A 15,694-nucleotide genomic window follows, 5' to 3' on the forward strand; every position below is an offset into this window, starting at 1 on the left:
AAGAGCTTACTAATGATAATATCACGAAAATATGTTTAATGCTAGAAATAAGCGATAAGAAATATGTTAAAAAAGTTAAAAACCTATCTAAACGTCATATAGTTCCGGTAATGCACTGAATGTGGTATCTACAACAAAACATTCATGTGTAACGTAGGCTAACAACGCTGAAATCACGTGCTTTAGATACCAAATAGATTCAAATTTAAACTCTTTTTACTAGATTTAAACTAGATATTACATATTTAAAATTGGCGGACGTAACACAATATATTTTCAAACGATAACATGCTTTACCCACAAACATTCATATACTATAATGGGCTACTTTTGTGAAAACTTTTTGAAATCGACTTAAGCAAACAATAAATAAATGTATTACTACGAAAGAACGGTGGAGACATTTCAACTTTTTGCGTTCCCCATTTCATCTCTTCATCAATTTAATCTTCGGAATCTCACGGTTTCAACTTCATGAATTCATGATTTCAACTTCCTTCATGAATTCACGATTTGACTTTCAATTTGAATTCGCGAGGTTGAAATCGTGAATTCATGAAGTAGAAATCGTGAATTCGTGAGGTTGAAATCTTGAATATCGAAAGTTGAATCGTGAATTCGTGAATTTTAAATGATTAACATGAAGCTGAAATCGTTAATCCGTTTATTCCGTATGCTGAAAACTTGAAAAAACAATTTTTCGAGTTAATACTTATGGTCGTGCCTAGGTAAAGTCATTAACACTTTATCAAATAAACATTTAATGTCTAGTACTTTGATCTGATTAATGCTTAAAAAATGATACACTTGTCAGCAATTGACCAACGAATGCATGACTTAGAGCATGCTAGGCATGAAATACTCATTTTCATCTTTCTCGTTATTTGACCCTCAAAATCAAACTATCTTAAAAACAAATTACAATTAAGATACTGTTGGAATACGATTTGAAACAATTAAACTCTTCTTTCCATTTTTATCTTAATATGGACATAAACACAGTGAGAGATCTGGTTTAGTGATGTTGTGATACAACGTTAATGTGAGAGAGTACTCAACGGAACAATAACTTCAAAGAAAGCTTTAAATGATCGAAATAAAATTGTAACAAATAATTCTGCTGACAGAAAAATTTAATGACACATGATAACATTTTTACAGTGATGATATTAGTCAATAATATGATGAAAACAACAGAAATAAGCAAAACATTAATAATTACTAAATTAAATATAAAATGTAGAATTATGTGCCCTAGGACAATGTACATAATTATATGGCATACTATATAAATCAACAACTTCAAAAACTATTTTCTTTTAGAACAGATGGAACCGCATTTATTATTATATAATAATGGCGGACATAATCCAATTTGCATATCGGTCGTGCGTATAATTACATTAAAATGGGAGAACAGAGGAGATAATACAAGCTAAAAACAGTTGCTGCCGGGATATACGGGAGAATATACTTATCTAGTCTTAACGAGATAATCTAACACAAAGCGCTAGTCGATTGTTATATTTATGACAGTAACACTTTATTATCCCGTATAAATCAAATTGTTAATGAAGACAAGTTCATAAGAAAACCCAGCCACTTTTGCCGGTTTTCAAATCATCGCGTTTAACGGTCAATATAACGTTGCGCATTTATTAAAAAGTAATAAAATCATCGTAATGGTGAAATGTTTTCACTATTTGTTTGAAATAATCACATTTGAATGGAGAAAGAAGCCGTAAAGAACAAAACGTAATGATAAATTTTATGCAGACACGTAGTGATTTAGAACTATATTGTTACTTGTGCGTGTTTCGGTTATACACGATATACTCGTATACTCGTATACGGCAAAGAATACGATGTGTTAATGCCAATCAGACATCGCAAATAAGTCTCCATGTGCATTATAATAATTATAATAAATCTTATAATTTAACATCAACTTTTTGTGCTTTCTACGTTGGTGTTTTGGGGATATTAACGAATTAGATCATACATTTGCGGGCTGAGAACTGGTTTAAGAAAAGATAGCAGATTACATATTTTATGTTTTGCATACGGGGTCGTGGAGCGAGATTTAAGAAATAAAACGGCGGGTCGCGGGGAGAAAATACGAATTGCACATATTAGCTGCAATATTCATTAGCATTTACAACAAGATTATTTGTGATTTGCTAACACGTATAATACCAGATACAGTCAAAATAATTATTCATGGTAAGTTATGGACCGTTTTGCTCTAAAAACATAAATAAGAAAATCCGACATTTGATTATTTAAGTTTTTAAAAGAATTGAAAAAAATGGTATCTACGTCCCGGCAATGAAAAATATGTTTACTTGATATATAGCATGATAGCATATAAAGAACCCATTGAAGGTGCAATACCCATTTATTGCATGAATTGGTTAAATAAATAATCTCATTTTAGAAGCTATTAACATTAATTAAGCAAAAATCGATCCAAAGATTAACCCATTCAAAACTTGTGTAATTAATGTACAAAAACGTTTGGGCGCCATGCACCTTTCATATAGTTTATTCATAATACTGATCTCGAATTTTTCTTTTTTATATTGTTCAAGTACTTGCAATTCTATAAGCAATTATATATCTGTAATGAATGGTAATGTTATCCGCACGATTTAAAACACTTAACGGTATTGCATGAATTTTCGTTCAACTTGAGTCCACATTATTTCAAAGTATTAGATTTGCAAAACTTTACATGAGTTATAAAACTATTCTTAAGGTAATTACATGGTTCGCTGTGTCTGTACCAGCTTCATTATGGTTGAAATATCCTGTAATGCAGTTTCTGTGCCTGAACGGCTTCTTTCTTAAATGGATTTTTCGTTCAACTTATGTCTACATTATTTCAAAATATTAAATTTTCAATCGTTACCGTCAAGAACCTTGATAATTTCAAATTATGAATTCTTCAACAATTTTTTCTAGACTTTGATTCACTTAACTTCTGAGAAATTCTTAAGAATCGTACGTGAAGTCTGCACTGCGTCAATGATAGGCTGGACCTTATGATTTTTTTGTCAGTACCTAAGGAGCGTTTTCTTTTTACCAGACTTACATGCATCTTTAATTGACTTATTTTTTATTTATGTATTCACCTTAAAACAGATGGATATGATACTTCATATTACAAATATCACTATAAACATTTATGGAAATTTTCACTAGTTTTGCTCTAGCTTTTATGTAAATCATCATTGCAGCCAAACTTTACATGAAGGTACTCAAGTGTGAAAAAATTCTTCATCGTTAACATCACACCTACTTGAAATACCTCGTATTTAATATAATATAAAAACGTCATACGTATCATTCCTGTAAAGTGTGGATAATTTGAACCTGTAGTTTTTTAAGGAGCAGTCCGGACAAGATATATGGCGGACAGATAGACAGACAGACAGACAGACAGAAATACGACGAAGATATAAGCAGTGGCTATATTGTAACACGTAGCAGCTTCCGTTGCTACGGATGACACATGGTTAAACTTTACTCCATTTACCCAATTTTGTAAAATTATAAACTTATTGACACAAAGAGATGGGTTCTTTCATTTACGACTTTTATTTTTAAATGTTTTCTTTTTTTGTTCAAACCTTAAAACAGGGAAAGTATAAGGTTATAAAGTGAGGTAGTTAAATCTAAGAATATAGGTTTATTTCTTACAAGTAGTTGATCAATGTTTTTAAGGAACTGAGCCAATGTTTTGAAAGTGAATTTATTCGGTAATATATATCACGAACCTGTGCATAATCAAGACATTCAATGAGAAAATGTTTGACACTGAAAAATTAACTGCAACGTTTACAAAAATGAGCATCGTCACTGGTTCAGAAATGATAATTTATAACTCAAGTGCGTCTTTTACGACAAGTTAGAAAAAATACCTGAAGTTTATAGTTTTCTCCCAATTTCATTCCCATGCAGATTATATAAATTTACATATGGAAGGTTTAAAATTACATTTGGGTAACAGTATATGTAATAGTTATGTATTTAATGAATTTTTAACTAAAAGCATTTTTTTTACTTCCTTGTATTACAACGTGACTTTGGATTCAACATAATTTCACTGACTCGTGAAATCGGAACAAGAGTTTCTGTATTATAAAATAATCGATTTTGATTTCGACTTTCGATTTTTTATTAATTGTTACACCGAGAGTGAATCTAAAAAGAAATGGTTACAATTATGCCATGCAATGTAAAACAAGGCAAAATCGTAAGCTGTTAATATAGATGCATTATCAGGTAGTATCATTTTTATATAAAATGATTTTCAAAGACGGATGTACGTCTTTTGGAGTCATCTTTGGAACAGTCCGTCGTTTAAATAAGAAAAAAAATCTTAATGATCTTTTTTTTTGAATTTTGAACAATGTTCTTGAAAATTTCAAAACATTGAATCGGATTACTTTTCAAAATTTAAAATACCAATATCAACTAAATTAATATTTAGCCCACGGAGGAACAGGCTCTTCAGCATTTTGCAAACTATATTTTGGGTCTTTACTATCTTTTACACGAAATTCAAATGGTTTTATTTCTAATAAATAAATATATATAGATATAATTTGTCACTGTAACTTTTCCTGCAGGACTTTTAGTATTCGATGACACTCTAGCTGCATACTGAACAAGAAACATTTGTCAACGTAGACAAAGGGGAGGTTCTCCTGCTTCAGCATAGCGACTTTCTACTGGCGATGTTCGAAATGCGCCTTTAGCCAAACGAATGCATTGGTGATTTATGGTATTAGGTATTGGTAAAAACGTTTTCATAGCTAAACCATTAATTAAAGAACAATAATCTGACTTTGATCAGATAAGAGATAAGAGGAATTTAACCCCAAGCATGTACTGTAAAAAATATGAATAAATTTAAAGTTTTAAGACATACAGTTTTTAGCGCTTTCATATGTGGAATAAAGTAAAGATGTTACTTCAAAAAAAAGTTTTATGAACAACAAAATGTTGTTGGTATGAAACTGAAGATTTTCTTAACTTGTCTTTTCAAGGACAAAGTCAGTGGTTTATGTGATTCATATATATCTCCTTTATATATTTTCTTTACGTTCTGTACAATATAAGGAAATGAAATAAAACCTAGCAGAAACGAAAATGGCTGTCATTTACAAGTTGATTTTAAACTACTGATGAGGAATAATTGAATATACATGTATCCGTAAAAATATGTCATTTGCGGATTTTCATGGAAGTAAAATGTAGATGACAAAAATATAGAGAAAGCATTTTTTATTATCAGACAATTTATCCGTAAGGAATTCTTAAATGTGTTTAAACATTATTAATATTATGGATATATTAGAAGAATTGTTAAAAAAAGACTACCTTAAATTTGCATACAAAATCAAAATGATAAATTATAATTTCACACTAAATACATGTACACAGCTTGGTGTACGCACATATATATCATTTGCGTGGTATACTTTCCAGAAATACAATTGACTTACGTTTATGTACAGAACAGATCAATTCAAAGCGGATTGGATCAACCAGCCTTCTAGTAAAGAGGTTTGCAAACTGTCATGTAAGGGGAGATAATTCAGATTAACTTCCAATTTCAAAAAGATTTGCTTTTATCACACTTCACGAGCGGAGAAAGAATTTCAACAAACTACATGTTTTATTGTTCGATTCCACTATCAAGTCTTTACTATATATAAATTCTTTGTGATTCGTCTAGATCTTACTATTTCCATTAAATTTAATCCCAAATCGGAAGAAGCCTTGTCACAAAGTAAGTATACAGTCTAAATGGATTGACGTTTCCCTATGGATTTTTAAGTGTATTCCAATAAACATGCCGCATCCAGGGAGTTATGTACGTCGCAGAAATGATTATATTGGCCCCCTTTCTTCTCTAATTTAACAAAACACCTGTAATAAATAACTGTTTTAGCCATTTATCCCACATCAATGTATTTTTGATATGAGGAAGTTACAGAGCTAGCAATGGAAGGTCGGTCGTTTTTCCAGATATCTCATATTATATATTAAATGATATAATTTAAAAACGGAACTTACAGTATATTCCTTCATAACATTCGTTACTGCTCTTCTACAGACTGGCAGACCTCCAGCTGAAATGGCACAACTAGCTGGTTGGAAAAAATGTTTAAACTGTAAATGAAAATAGTGTTCCTTCTCTGGAACAACAAGCCCAAACGTCTGACTTGTTTCCATATGTTATGATCCCAAATCAACACAATGCCTTGGCTATTACTATTGATTATGCTGGTAGAGCTGAAGATGCTGTGACAAAGAGAACAGATAATATGAAATTAATGACTATAACTATTCAAAAAAGCAAAATTCAAATCCCAAGGCAATATTATGTGGTTCGACGATAACAGGAGGCGTGTTTAATATATGTGTTATCAGGAATAGGAAACGTTTTACAAACAATGATAGCTTACAAAAAATGTGATTAAAAGTTGAAGGTAGCTAGACATGAATGTATTAAGTACTACTGTAGGAACTGTTTTTGTTTATGTTTGTTAAAAATGTTTTATTATACACATATAAATGAAATATCCAGAAATATTGATGCAATAAAATGTGTATTTTCATTTTGCCTATATTTTCACTCCGAAAAATTATTTTTTACATAGTGAAACATATTTTCCGTATTTTCACTTGTCTTTTGCTGATCTACTTTCTTCTAAATACTGCCATTTCACAAAATATTAGGGAAAGTCTTTCAAATTGTAATGTCAAAAAAGAGAAAAATGTATAAAATAAACAGAAAATTCAAGTTTTTTTCTATAGATACATCTTGTGGTATGTAAATATTTATATTTCACCCGTGGCTAGCGCCACTCATGAACTATTTATTTTCATACCACTCGATGAAAATAAAGTATGTAGTTATAGCTAAAATGATTATCCTCTATATTATTACACTTTATGTAGAGCAGATTTTTTTATTTTTCTCATCAAGATTCTTGTTTGTTAAGATGTTAAAATTATACTATAGTACACAATGTATACACATATAGAAATGGCATTTTCTTACAAACACTCTTTTCATGGTGTTAATGAACACTTTTTTACATTAGTTATTTTTGTTCACTATTATACCTTTTTAGTTTTTGTGTAGTTAATTAATAAAATTGTCAATGATTAAGTGTTTTCATTCTATAAACGTGATTCGTATAATTTTTTTTTCACTTCAATTTGTTTCCATTTAATATACAGCATCCAAAGAACTACTTTATACTAGAACAGATCCAAAATCACTACATGCGTACGAGGGTTGTTCAAAAAGTAATAGGACTAAGAGTCTTATGTCTCCATATTCCATTAGATTTTAAATATTTTCATATCCACGGCAATAGTTAATTGTTTTCTACAACTTCAGCATAAGTTTATTGAATTATTGCACTAAACGCGTGTTCCCTGTGATATTAAATAACCATGGTAACACGCACCCGGCGCAGCGCATCAAAAATATTTTGACGCTTATTTGTACTTTCAGTTTATTCATAATATGTTGTCTGTCCCCCCTAATATTTTACCAATACATTTTATCGTATTAAAGTGTCATGTTATCCAAATTTGACGTAATTCAGACAAGCTATCGCCAAACTATAACGTTTTGAAAAGCAGTGATTTTAGCCTTAAATGTAGAAAAATGACGTTCGTTGAAAAACTTAAAATGTGTACGATCATTAAATTTTGCCAACAGATAGGCCCTACTCCTTAAGCTTCGTATGAAAAGATTAAATTTTTACAGAACAATAATTAGGCAACTAGGCCACTCGTTTTCGGCTGGGGAAAGCAGTTCAAAGACGTTGAATATGAGATCTCAGACACGAAAGGGCTAAGATGAAAGCGGAAAATTGACGGACGTTAGAGACGTTAATTGCAATAGCGCTACAAAAGTATCGGCGATATACAGTCCGCGAACTGTCCGGCATGTTTGATGTTTGCATCGGGTCTACTGTTTCAGTTCTAAGAAAATTATTGAATAGGGGAAATTTGTTTTAAACACTATTTCATTTTATTAGATATATATATGTGTGTGTGTTATCATTGAATAAATTTGATGATACGCCGTAATTATTGGTATCAATTTTCCTCGATTTTGTTTAATAAATGATAGCCTATGCTCAGAAGAAGAGAATATTTTTCAATTAATAAGCATTTTTAATTTACTGTACATAATCATATTGTTTTAAGAATGTAAGATGGCATGTGTAAATAAATAATATAAATCACTTTGTCATTTACATTTTTTGTCCATGCCCGTTTAGCTTCCAGAATACTAAAAATCACGAGATAAAACCGAAAGTTGCCGGCCACCGGGCATGTTTCGAATAAAGAAATGAAAATGTGATTGCTTTTTTTCGCTACATCTCCACAGATGAGTTCTGGTTATAGTTACATGATTCAAGCACCTAGAACATTGTGGAGAATAATTTCAGAAAGAATGACGCTGTTTACATTTTGAATTTATTTTACGACGTCATGAACGTCATTTATTTAACTATTAGCGTGCGCCGGGTCGCGTACCCCTTGTCATTTGTAAGTTTTATTACAGCATTGTTGTTTTTAAACATATTGTTTTGATATTTTCACTGTATATAGAGGACAAGTTCCGATATTCGATTTTTGTAAACTCGTGTACGTAGATGAAAAAATGTGATACATTCGATACAGTTGAACAGCTTTAAGTTTATAAATAGAAAGATTTTTTTTAGATAAAAGCGTATGCTGTGTTGAGTTACACTCATAATAAGATATTTTTGTTTGAAAATTAGTACTGCATTGATAAAGAACACTTAATATATAAACAACTTTAACCAACCAAATATCTTTTTCGGGCAACATTAAACTTATAAATATTGTTATATGAAGTGTGTGAAATGTGCACTTCTAAACTCTTATATAAAACTCTAAAAAAAGGCTTATAGTTTAAATATGTTTAGTTAAATGAAAATAGAATGCATATGGTACTTTCAAAGGAACCGAATAACATGTAAATAATCGCAATATATAAGCAGTCTTGTCCGTTGTTATGAACATAAACTTATTTTACTTATCTCTTTTTATTATTATTCGTTTATTCATAATGTTTTATTTTTTTACTAAATTTAGCTTCCTTCTAGCACCACAAATATACTGTTTTCTGTCGTCTGCTACTTATTACAATATGTATCTCTAAACCAAAAGTAAAACATCATATTAAAAAGGCGCAGTCCCAAAAGCCATTCACCACCCATCCAACGCCGCCACCCACCCACCCCCCAAAAAAGAAGAAATTAATATACATTTTAAATAATATAAAATGACTTTCATTCTGCTACATTTTGAACACTTTTGACTTTAAGGTGAAGTTTAAAATCGGTATGTCTCAGAGAGTCTCAAAAACATAGTTTTTTTCTTCTTATGTACGTATGTTTTTACTGACATTCTTTTGTAATGCAAGGGAAGTAGTTACAAAATAATAGAATGCATTCAAAGCTTGTAAGAGTAGTGTATCCTGTTTTTTTTTTGCATCTTACTATTTTGCATATACTTTGTTTACTTTATTGACAAATATATTGTTGACTAATGCTAAATGTTAATGCATTAGTATTTATATCAAAAATGTGACTTTGAGCTATAAATGCTTTGTCATTTGTGTATTGTGAGATTTCTGAAAGAATAAAGTTATTTTTCTTTTTCTTTATGAGTAGAAAAACTAAACATTTCAACACAACAAAGGAACCATTTTTATTATAACTCTTTTTCACTTTGTTTCCAGATTTTTAAAGTATAATGGTGTAAAACATATTGATGTGAAATGAAATATTCCCAATAGCATTTTCGAGTAAATAGTAGAACAAAAACAAGTCTTATCGCACGCTTAAACTTCTTTTTATCTGGTATGTTTTGTTTGTTTGTTTCATTTTTTACGCCTTTTCCCAACAGTATTTCAGTCATATAGGCGGGTAGTTTCCTAACCATCGTTCATGGAGAGTTACACCAGTACTTGACTACCATCCTTCGTGCTAAACTACCAAATCATATCCCGGGGATCGAACCCACGTCAGAGAGGTAACTGGATTAGAAGTCATAGACTCTAGCCTCTCGACCACGGAGGCGGTTTATCTAGTATGTAATATTTAAGCAAAGCATCAACAAAAAATGTAAAACCCGACCCATTATTAAGCATTTTCCTGTTGTTCAGTTATAATATCTTACAAGTGTGGTTCGACAACACATTTACAAACTCTGAGTGGCTCAAACTTTCTGTTAAACAAAAGTTGAAATATCTTTTTTTAAATGAGTGATATTCTAAAATTGAAAATTCGAGTAACAGTATGTTTTATAGAGTAATTAAAAGAACATTTGGATTTGAATCGTACTTGGTTAATTTAGATAGTTCATTACTGTACTATTTTATTAAATTTTGAACAAGAAATCATCGATTTCCAATATAAACGGGTAATTGGTCCAGTACTCCAATTAACTAAAGATTTTGTCCTAATTGTCAAAATAAAATTGGTGACGAATTTCATTATTTACTTGAATGTTGTCAATTTAACGAAGAAAGAAAACGATTTTTGAAAAAAGTATATTATCAACGATCAAACATTTTTAAATTAGAAAATATTACGTGTACTAAAAACAAATCTGTGTCTGTACAAACAAATTTCTTAAGTCTTAGTTAGAGAAAAATAAATTCTCTAAAGTCATAACTTAATAATACATAATAATATAGTATAGATTAATTGTAAGAAATCAAACAAAACATAACAGACATAACATATTAATCAAAGCATTTTTATAGTTATAAGTTGATAATGTGACCACTCTCCCTATCACGGTCTTAAAGTGACATGTTTATTAAAAAAGTACCATAAATAAAGATAAAAGTAATGTTCGTCCAATGTATTATGATATGATTCATTGGATATGAACTATGATTGAAATATCACGAGAAAAATTGTGCATGTCTATAACATTGATTTATGAAAGAAGTAAATTCTACATTGTTTTTTTTTCCCAAAACAAAATTCATGAACAGATATGTCTATAATACGTACTAATACGTACTAAAGAAAATATCTATACATATATGCATTGTCGGTTGGGTTGCATTCATCCTGTCAACTCGCATATTTAACATTAGGAAAGCAAAATATCCTAATGCTACTAACAAGACAAAAGGATCACTTTTCATACATTTCTGCTAAAACTAAATAAATAAATTCATAACTCGTTTTGCACTGTAGGCAGACAATATGTGTAGCTTTTACTTAAGGTGATTTCTGGATTTATAAACTGTCACTCTGTCATTTGTAGTCCAGTGTTCAGATGCAAATATCTTACAGTGTATAAGTTTGATTTTTTTTTTTTTGGGGGGGGGGGAATAATCAATTCTAGATGAAACTAATCAAAATATACATATTTTTAGAAAATTGGGCTATAAACGGTGTTCAGCCTTTGACACTAAATGTGTCATTTTTCACTACACATATTTAAGGAAACCGATGATTCCAATGGCCAATTCTAGATATAATTTGAACAAACTTTGTAGAATTCCACTTTACAGTGTTTTATGTCTTTGGATCTGCGCTGGAATGGATAGATTCATATTTGAGGCCGCGTAGCTGTCGAGTGAGTGTTAACTCGAATGTGTCATCAGAACGGGAACTTGACTGTAGTGTCCCCCAAGGAAGCTGTTTGGGCCCTTGGCTCTACTTGACGTACGCAGGAACTATCTTTGACATTGTACCTCCCTCCATTTCCGTGCACGGATTTGCCGACGACCACGTTGCAAATAAACGTTTTAAACTATCACCTACCGCAGAAGCAAGCGCAATTCAGGACCTCCAGGACTGTGCAGTGCATATAAATGATTGGATGAACAGCAACAAGTTAAAAATGAACAATTCAAAGACAGAGTTTATTCTTTTCGGAAGTCGTCCACAGCTGAATAAGTGTAACACCAAAGAAATCAATATAATTATGTGGTAATGTTTTTGAATCACAACATTGTATACGGTATCTTGGTGCTTTTTTGGATGAGTCTCTAAATTTCAAAGATCACATTAAAAGAAAGTGTAGAACTGCTATGTTAAACTATTTCAAGATCAAGAGCATTCGAAAGTATCTGACAAAGGGAGCCGCTGAAACACTTGTTTTATCTTTAGTAATATCCCATTTAGATTATTGCAACATCATTCTATACGGCATATCTCAAAATGAATTAGCCAAACTTCAACGTATTCAAAATATGTGTGCCATACTGGTGTTAGGTCGTTCCAAGTATGATAGTTCTAAACAGGCATTATTCGATCTGCACTGGCTTCCGATTAAAGCACGAATCAGTTTCAAGATACTGACATACATGTATAACTGTTCGGTAGGAAACGCACCATCATATTTAATAGAGCTTTTGTCTTATCAAGTGTCAAAACGAACCTTAAGATCATCTGAAAATTCTGTTGGTTGTTATGTTGTTCCTTTTAATAAGAAGAGGACTTTTTCTGACAGAGCTTTTAGCATGATAGGACCAAAATTGTGGAATGAACTACCTATTAATATGAGAAAATGTGAATCTGTTGAAATTTTCAAAAGACAACTGAAATCATTTTACTTCAAGGACTTTTTTGCACTTTTTTAAGTGACGCTGAAGGCATTGTCTGTTCCTAAGTGTTTTGTGCATGTTTGTATATTTCTATCAGTTTTTATTATTTTCATTGTACAATAATATAATAAAGTCTAGCCCATGTGTTATCATGTGCAGGGGTGCAGGGGTGTAGATTGTTACATGTTGGTGGGGATTGACCCAATCACTGTGACCGTCGCCCTGCTGGGAGTATTGTGTATGGTAGCACTGGGAGTAGCACATATAAGGTATATAGCTGTACAACGCCATTGAATATGTATTCTATATGTAGAAATAGGCGTTAAATCAAGTTTTCAAGTTTCAAGTTTATGCCAGACATCTAAGCTAAAGTCCTTTCAATGTTATGGTGATAGTGTTTCTTCCAAGTATTTACTATATACAACAGAGGAAAACCAATGACCCTCGGCATGATCCAGTTGTGTCCAAACGAATGTCATTTGAACAAACGTGTTAGAGGTTTACTAGACAATATTTTATATCAAGTGTCTTAGCCCTAGTCTTTGCGTTTTTGAAAAAAAAAATAGGTGTATTTTTAGTTGCCATTGAAACCAGAGCTCTGTACAAAAGGATTTTGTTACAATTTTCAAGAAACGTAATCTCTTGATGAACATATCTTTTAACATCATCACCATAGTTCACCATGAGAAAATTGTGCTCAAGTAACCTTAACTCACAGGAAATGTATTAAATTTAAACAGTAACATATAATATAAGCAAAGGATATTCAATTTGTGCTTGCAATTTTTCAATATTTCTCGAATGTTTCTTGTCACATTTTATGGCACATATTATATTAAATAAAAACATATCACTGACAAAATGCTATGACTAACAATGGAGAGTATAAAGTAACATCGTCTTTACGACATCAATAAACACTCTATCATGTTTCAGGCGGAAACAAATCCCAGTCACTTTTTGTGTTGTAAATTCATCTTTTTGCTTACTCTATGCAAGTGTTCATTAAATGACTGATATAGAATGAAGAAACAGAGATTGTGAGAGATATGGCTCCAGAGCGGTTCAAGTGTTTTGAAGTCTTGCTTTGACACATTTTGCTTTTAATTGAAAAGGGTCCTCGCTCTTAAGAGGTCACTTTGGAGAGGTTTCACTTTGTAATGTTCTTATGCAAGCTGACATGTTTACATATTGTAATAAGATTTTTAAAAAAATATGTTTTATGATTGGAATGTATCAATAATGGGAATTCTTCTCTCAATTAAATATATCTTAACTAGAAAAGAGTAATTCTTTTGTGAAAATATTTAATGAACAAAATTACAAAAACTTCAGAAAAACAAAACTTCAGAAGCATTTCAATCTCAATTCAAGGTGACATATATCTGTTTTTTTTCCAAATCACATTGATTCAAAACATTAAACGGGTGCAACAACACAACTACATTTAAATTCGTATAAGAAATACATAACTGTCTGAAAATTATTGACAAGTGTGTCCTAACCTCAGATCCCCTTTCAAAATTCCATTTTATTTAGTTCCGCCCATCTTTTTCTCGTTTAGGGCAAAAACATTCTTTTACTTGGGGACCATACCTCGCTTTCAATGGAATGGCACTACTGTGTCACATTGAAGGTTCCATGATAACCGCCGTATGAACACATCTGCGGATGTTTCTAAATTCAAAATTTCACCATTTTCGTGTTAAATGTTGAATTCTGCTTAAGCCGGTGCTAGGGGGCGTTGACGGTAACTTGCACTTTCCAGTACCGTCCATGAACAGGCTCAATCAAACCGAGTCTACAACCCCTTACCAAAAAAAGGCTCTCTGGTGAACATTGCGGCAAGTTTGCCGCAAACATTGCGGTGAGTTTGCAGTAAACTGCTTTCAGCAATTATTTACCATGCAAATGAGGTTTCCGGCAAATTTGCCGCAACTAATGAGGTTAGCGGCAAATTTTCCGCTAACTATAGGGGGCGGTAGCTTCTGTTTGCGGCGAATTTACTGCAAACCTCATTTGCATGGTAAAAGTTTGCAGATGTTCGCCAAAAGTTTGCGGCAAATTTGCAGCAAACTTCATTTGCATAGTAAGTTTGCGGAGGTTCGCCAGAAGCTTTTGGTAACACTGCGGCAAACTTCATTTGCATATTTGCCAGTTTCAGAAAATATGTTATGGCGATATTTTGGCGAACATTTTGGTAAAGTTCTGGCGAACAATTTTTTCAAACATTGGAATAATTAAAACTAGCTGAATTATAAGAAAACAAATACATATTGGTTTAACACATTTTTTCAATAGAAAATAAAAGAAATATTACAAACATATCAGTAGAATAAAATGAAATTTGATAAATTTGTAAAATAAAGAAATTAATTCCTGAGTTAAAACAAGAGGGCCATGATGGCCCTGAGGTCGCTCACCTGTATATAGCCCCACCCCCCCCCCCAACGTTGCAGGGCCAATTTAACCTAAGGGCTTTTATATTGCACAATCTTGGTAGACACCATAAGAAGATGTTTTCAAAGAAGATTTTAAGTTTTTGCTATACACACATATAAAGAAAATCAATGACCCCGGGGCGGGGCCAATTTTGACCCCAGGTCTTTTTATTTGAACAAACTTTGTAGACACTCACTAAAAGATGTTTCATGCTTAATATCTTAACTCTAGCTATTTTGGTTTTTTCAAAGAAGATTTTTTAAGTTTTTTGCTATACACATATAAGGAAAATCAATGACCCCGGGGCGGTGCCAATTTTGACCCCAGGGCTTTTATTTGAACAAACTTGGTAGACACCTATTAGAACATGTTTGATGCTAAATATCTTAGCCAAAGCTCTTTGATTTCTTTAAAAGAAGATTTTTTAAGTTTTTACTATATGCATATAGGGAAAATCAATGACCCCCGGGGCGGGGCCAATTTTGACCCCAGGGCTTTTATTTGAACAAACTTTGTAGACACTTATTAGAACATGTTTCATGCTAAATATCTTAGCTCTAACTCTTTTGGATCTTTAAAAGAAGATTTTTTAAGTTTTTACTATATGCA

This window comes from Ruditapes philippinarum, unplaced genomic scaffold, assembly GCF_026571515.1.
Source record: "Ruditapes philippinarum isolate M1 unplaced genomic scaffold, ASM2657151v2 ctg3048_1_1_1_1, whole genome shotgun sequence".
NCBI classification, from domain to species: Eukaryota; Metazoa; Mollusca; class Bivalvia; order Venerida; family Veneridae; genus Ruditapes; species Ruditapes philippinarum.